The 6,741-nt window shown below is 47.9% G+C and overlaps 1 pseudogene; it reads left to right on the top strand.

Moving 5' to 3' along the window:
• Positions 1-1,284: 1,284 nt before the first annotated feature.
• On the top strand, positions 1,285-2,071 carry LOC139257406 (zinc finger protein 250-like; annotated as a pseudogene).
• Positions 2,072-6,741: the final 4,670 nt, after the last annotated feature.

The following is a 6,741-nucleotide window of genomic DNA, read 5'->3' as shown; positions in this document are numbered from 1 at the left end:
ACATAGTAACCTTTTGAGTTTCATGCATAAGTACCTCCAGGTCCCGCTGTAATGCAGCACTTTGCAATTTTTCTCCATTTTAGTAATAACTTGCTCTTTGATTTTTTTGTGCCAAAGTGCATGACCTCACACTTTCCAATATTATAGTCCATCAGCCTAATTTTTGCCCACTCACTTAGCCATTCTGTGTCCTCTTGCAGATTATGTGTCCTCCTCACACATTGCTTTTCCTCCCATCTTTGTAACGTCAGCAAACTTGGCGAGATTACACTCTGTCCCTTCTTCCAAATCGTTAACATAGATTGCAAATAGTTGGGGTCCCAGCACCGATCCCTGCGGCAGAGACAGCATGGATTTATGAAGAAGAAGTCATATTTGACAAATTTGCTGGAATTCTTTGAGGATGTAATGAACAGGGTGGATAACGTGGATGTGGTGTATTTGGAATTCCAGTCGGCATTTGACACTAATTAATGATTGCCAAACAGTGAATGAACCATTTATTCCGACTCTCTGTTTTCTATTAGTTTGCCAATCCTCTATCCATGCTAATATATTACCCCCAACCCCGTGAACTTTTATCTTGTGCAGTAACCTTTTATGTGGCACCTTGTCAAATGCCTTGAGTCAGACCTGCCGGTCAAGCCTGCAGCCCCCCAAACCAGGGCAACACGGCCCGCGGCTCTCGGGCAACGCAGCTTTCGGGCCCCGAGTCAGGTTCCACTCCCGGCACCAGCAAACCTCAGGGGCAGCGCCTCCCCCACACCAGGAAAACAACAACTTACATTTACACAGCAGGCCCAGCAATTCCCAGCCGCTCTATCAGGGTGGGCGTTGGATGTGGAATTCACTCCCTGGCCTCCTGTCTGTTTGTTGCATCAGTTTGAGCTGGATGGAGAGGGGGGAGAAGCTGCTCGGATTCACACCCAGTACTTCTCGGCCCAGTGGGACCAACAATTTCCCACGTGGGCCTGTCGAGGGTTGTGGGTTCCCTTCCCTGAAGGAAAGTAATGGCCCAGATGTTTTTCTACGACAATCCGGCAGCTTTCATGGTCACTTTTTTCTAGTGCTGGCCCCACAAATGATCAGATTCATTAAGTTCAATTTCACAATTTGCCTTTGTGTTTTTGTGGGTTCTCTCTCTCACTCCCTTTTTGCTGTTTGAAATTTACTTCACAGGGTGTTAAAAGGGGAGGATTTCTAGACTGGAAGCTAAAACCAAACATCACCAAGATCTGACAGTCACTCAATCCATTGGGACTGGAATACCATCAGCTTTTGACCATGGAAGCAGAAACCACTGTTCACAGTGGGGAGAAACGGTACACGTGCTCTGTGTGTGGACAAGGCTTAAGCCAATCATCCAACCTGGAGAGACACAAGCGCAGTCACATTGGGGAGAAACCATTTAAATGTGGGGATTGTGCCAAAAGATTCAACTAACCTGTCCCAGCTGGAAACACATCATCGAATTCACACCGAGGAGAGGCCGTTCACCTGCTCCGACTGTGGGAAGGGATTCACTCGTTCATCCCACCTGCGCACACATCAGCGAGTTCACACTGGGGAGAGGCCATTCACCTGCTCCGACTGTGGGAAGGGATTCACTCGTTCATCCCACCTGCGCACACACCAGCGAGTTCACACTGGGGAGAGCCCGTTCACCTGCTCTGGGTGTGGGAAGGGATTCACTGTATTATGCTACCTGCTGGCACATCAGCGAGTTCACACTGGGGAGGAACCTTTGAAATATTCTCACTGTGAGAAGAGTTTTAAAAGCAAACAGTATCTCCTGACACACCAGCGAGTTCAGACTGGGGAGAGACCTTTTAAATATTCTGACTGTGAGAAGAGTTTTAAAAGCAAACAGTACCTCCTGACACACCAGCGAGTTCACACCGTGGAGAGGTCATTCACCAGCTCTGAGTGTGGGAAGGGATTCACCTGGTCATCCCACCTGCGGACACACCAGCGAGTTCATACTGGGCAGAGGCCTTTTAAATTTTCTGACTGTGAGAAGAGTTTTAAAAGCAAACAATACCTGCTGAGCCTCCAGCGAGTTCACAAGTGACTGCAGGGATTGGACTCTGCTATTATTGCTGCTGGTAATCACATCCCGGACTTAATCGTGTTCATTCGGATAGTTGGGGTTTATAACTCCTGTAACGCTGGTGTTAATAACTCTATATAGACACGCACATTAGTCTTGCTTTCAGCACATTGCTGTGGATTTTTGTCTTTGCCACCTGAGTGTTTTGCATCACCTGGCTGGAGCTGAGCAAGGACAATCTGGGGGAGGATCTTACAGGGGGAACATAACTTCAGCCTGAACACAGTCCTTCAGGGCCACATTGAGAGGGGCAAGCAGAACTTTAGTCTTTCTCAGCTCTCTTCACTGACAGCAACGTTGCATGCGGGTTAATCCTGACATGTGTCCGGTCCAGATGATACCACACAAGGGTGATTAAAGAGATGGCATGGGCGCTCTGTCAGCCCCTTGCCCATATCTCCAACAGCTCAGTAGTGTCATGGGTTGTTCCCCGAGATTAGAAGGGAGCACATGTAGTTCCCATTTTACAAATTGGGGACAAATCTGAGCTAGGGAATAAACGCCCATCAACGTGACCTCGATCACCAGGAAGATGCTCGAATATATCCTGAGATGCTGTTTTCATGGGGAAAGTGAAGGGGCCATTAAAAGTACTGAACATGGCTTCCTCAAAATAAGGTCACATCTTACAAACTAGATTGAGTTAGTGAAGAAATAGTTCGGTTGGTGGATGGGGGAATCTGGTTGACATTGTTTACCTTCGGGCTGTCAAACTCATTTTCTATGGTGAGCCTGATCCGATATTCTGGCACTTGGCGTGGGCCACATTCAGCAAAAGCTATTAAAATAGGAATAAATGAAGATAACTATATCATAATTTCCATTTCGATTTTATTTACTGGTGCTGCTCCCGATTCCTGCCACCTCTTAGCTTGAACATTGGTGAACTGACCCTGCTCAAACCATAACCACAAGGATACCGGTGCATTGTTCTGCTTGTGACACAAGGCTGTGTCACTGTCACACACAGGTAGTGTTTCCTTGTTTCACTTCTCGATACAAAGACCATCTCTTTACACATCCCTTTTCTACACAATTGCAGTAGGCATGAGCAATGACCTGAAGCTTATAAAAGACACACACTTCAATACAACAAACGTTACACTGAGAGAAATGTTCTGTTAGAACATATGAAATAGGAGCAGGAGTAGGATATTTGGACCCTCGAGCCTGCTCTGCCTTTTAAGAAGAACATCGCTGATATGATCATGGACTCAGTTCCACTTCCCTGCCCGCTCCCCATAACCCTTTACTCCCTTATCACTCAAAAATCTGTCGCTCTCTGCATTAATTATATTCAAAGACCCAGCCTCGACAGCTTTCTGAGGCAGAGGATTCCATAGATTTACAACCGTCAGAAGAAATTCCTCATCTCCGTTTCAAATGGGTGGCCACTTATTCTTAGATATGTCCCCTAGTTTTAGTTTCCCCTGAGTTGAAATATCCTTCCTTCATCCACCTTGTCGAGCCCCCTCATTATCTTATAAGTTTCATTAAGATCACCTCTCATTCTTCTGAGCTCCAATGTGTGCAGGCCCAACATACTCAACTTATCTTCATAAATCAACCCCGTCATCTCTGGAATCAACGTAGTGAACTTTCTCTGAACAGCCTCCAATGCAAGTATATCCACCCTTAAATATGGACACCAAAATACGAAGTCCATTACAGGCAAAATGCCAAGCAAACCAGCAGCACACTGGCACCTTAACAGTGTCTCATCTGCCTACAGGCTTTTCTTAAATCGATTTGCTGAGTGGATATAAATTTAACCAGGTTTGTAGGCGTAATGCTCTATTCACATATTGAAGGTGGAAGAGATGTTTGGGACACACGCTAAGTCCAGTAGCTGAAAGTGATTAACAAACTGGGCTTAGTTTTTAGTCATCCCGGGCGTGTTACCAATACCAGCAAAATCGAAGCCCATGAAATAACGGGGACAGTGGCAGCAAGGATATGAAAGTGGCTAAGTGACACACACAGAGTAGTGGTGAACGGTTGTTTTTCAGACTGGAGGAAGTGCTGTTCCCCAGGAGTCGTTACTGGGGCTACTGCTTTTCTTGATCTATATTAATTACTTAGACTTGGGTGTACAGGGCACAATTTCCAAATTTGCAGATGAAACAAAACTTGGAAGGACAGTGAACACTGAGGTGGATAGTGATAGACTTCAGAAAGACATACAGGCTGGTGGAATGGGCAGACATGTGGCAGATTAATTTAACGTGGAAGAGTTAAAAGTGATACATTTTGTTCGGAAGAGGAGAGGCAATATAAACTAAATGGTACAATTTTAAAGGGGTGAGTGAACAGAGACCCAGGAGTATGTGTGCACCAATCGCTGAAGGTGGCAGCGCAGGTTGAGAAAGTGGTTACAAAGACTTACGGGACCTTAGGCTTCGTGAATAGAGGTATAGAGTACAGAAGTGTGGATATTATGATCAACCTGTATAAAATATTGGTTTGGTCTCAATTGGAGTATTGTGTCCAATTCTGGGCACCGCATTTTAGTAAGTATGTGAAGGCTTTGGCGAGGGTGCAGAAAAGATTTACGAGAATGATTCCAGGAATGAGAGACTTCAGTTACGTGGATAGTCTGGAGAAGCTGGGGTTGTTCTCCTCAGAACAGAGAATATTGCGAGGAGATTTGACAGAGGTGTTCAAAATCATGAGGGGTCTGGACAGAGTAGATAGAAACTGTGCCCATTGGCAGTAGGGCCGAGAACCAGAGGACATAAATTTAAGGTGATTAGCAAAAGAAGCAAAGGCAACATAAGAACAATATTTTTTACGTAGCTAGTGGTTAGGATCTGGAATGCACTGCCTGAAAGGATGGTGGAGGCAGAATCAGTCACGGCTTTCGAAAGGGAATTAGATAAGTACCAGAGAGAGAGAAATCTGCAGGGTTATGGGGAAAGGGAGGGGGGAGTGGAATTAGCTGAATCTTTTGCAGATAGCCAGCATGGGCTCACCGGTCCAAATGGCCTCCTTCCGCGCTATAACCAGTCTCTGATTCTAAGATGATGAAAAATCTGTTGCCCAGGATGTTCCATCTCCCGGGCACTGGGAACTAGTTGGGAACAGAGACCCTGAAGCCCCACCCACTCTCTGTTCCTGAACCAAGATGGCCGCGCATGCACCCTGACCCCGCCCTGTGCAAGATGGCGGCCAGTGACCCAGCTCACCTGGGACTGTCGGCTCTAATTCGGGGCCTGAGGCAGACACTGGATGTTGACAGAGCTTCCCAGCCCACCAGTGGGTCCTAGTCCTGCGCTGCGGCCACAATCCCCTCCTGTCTCCCGGAACTGCCTATCCACCGAAGTCCGCCTCCACTGCCTGCACAGACAGTGAGGGGAGATCCAGACTCGGCCCTGCCCACTGGGGGCCGCAAGCCCCGCCCGCTGAGCCAACCCCGCCCCTCGCACACTCCGATTGGTTGAAGGACCAGCCGGCTGGTCCGTCCTCCAGCCCTGCACTGCGCTCTTCGCTTTTCCTATTGGTCGGGAGGCACGTCAATCTGTCGGGCAGTGTGAGCTGAGCATGCGCGGTGGGTGAGAGATGGGCGGGAGGGAATGAGCGGGTTAATAAACCCCGGGGGTGGGGCGGGGGGGGACCCGGGTTTAATAAACCCCGGAGATGGGGCGGGGGGGGGGGACGCGGGTTAATAAACCCCGGGTGTGGGGCGGGGGGGGGACGCGGGTTAATAAACCCCGGGGGTGGGGCGGGGGGGGGACGCGGGTGAATAAACCCCGGGGGTGGGGCGGGGGGGACGCGGGCCTCACACAGCCCGAGTGGTGGGCCAGAGAAAACACTCCGCATCATCCGCTTTACACACCCGCTGTGGGCCTCAGGCCCGAACAAGAACCGCGGGCAGATGCCTCCGACCTGAAACATGTCCATGTAAGTCCCTGTTCCCGGAGGAGAGTGAGATTCCGGTGGGGAGACCTTCTCTTCCCGCAATGCAAAGCGCGCTCCCCTCCTCCAGGTTCCCACGCAGGAGATACAGTGACGTGTGACTGCTCAACCAATCAGGTAAAGTATTCTCAATTAACAGTAAGCGGATCTCCCTATCTCCGAGTTCTCATTGCTGTTCATTGAGAAAAACAGCAAACAGAATAACACCCAATAACACGTTAGAAACACACCCAAATTGAAATTAAAGTTAATAAATATATTAGAGAAAAAAAATTTTTGCGAGTTTTTACAAAGGTTTTTTAAATTATGGTTTAAAATAATCTAGTGGGCAGAGTTTCTAAAAAAATAAAGTTTTTTTTTTAATGTTATTTTCTGTGTTTTAAGTGTGTATTAAAACGCTTACACCTGTAAAAGTAGGCTACGCTCCTGTTTTTATCTGGTGCAAGAGGTTTGAGGACATTTGCTGGGCAAGATATGGGTAAATCCCGGAATCTTGCCCATGCAAATGTGCTCGCTCCCGTTATGCGTTGGACCTGTCAAGCACATTGTGTGCTGGAAACCGGCTTTTGTGATGCCTTCCTGGGTCCTTGCACACTTTGTACGGATCCGGGGAGGCCGGGATTTCCAGGCCAATGTTGTGAGTTTCTATCCTGGACTTTTGATGGCTTTTGTAAACTCAAACCCAACATCACATTAAGGTCTGACAGTGTCACTCC

Source organism: Pristiophorus japonicus, unplaced genomic scaffold (assembly GCF_044704955.1).
Source record: "Pristiophorus japonicus isolate sPriJap1 unplaced genomic scaffold, sPriJap1.hap1 HAP1_SCAFFOLD_83, whole genome shotgun sequence".
Classification (NCBI taxonomy): Eukaryota; Metazoa; Chordata; class Chondrichthyes; family Pristiophoridae; genus Pristiophorus; species Pristiophorus japonicus.
This window is presented reverse-complemented; position numbering and strand designations above follow the sequence as displayed.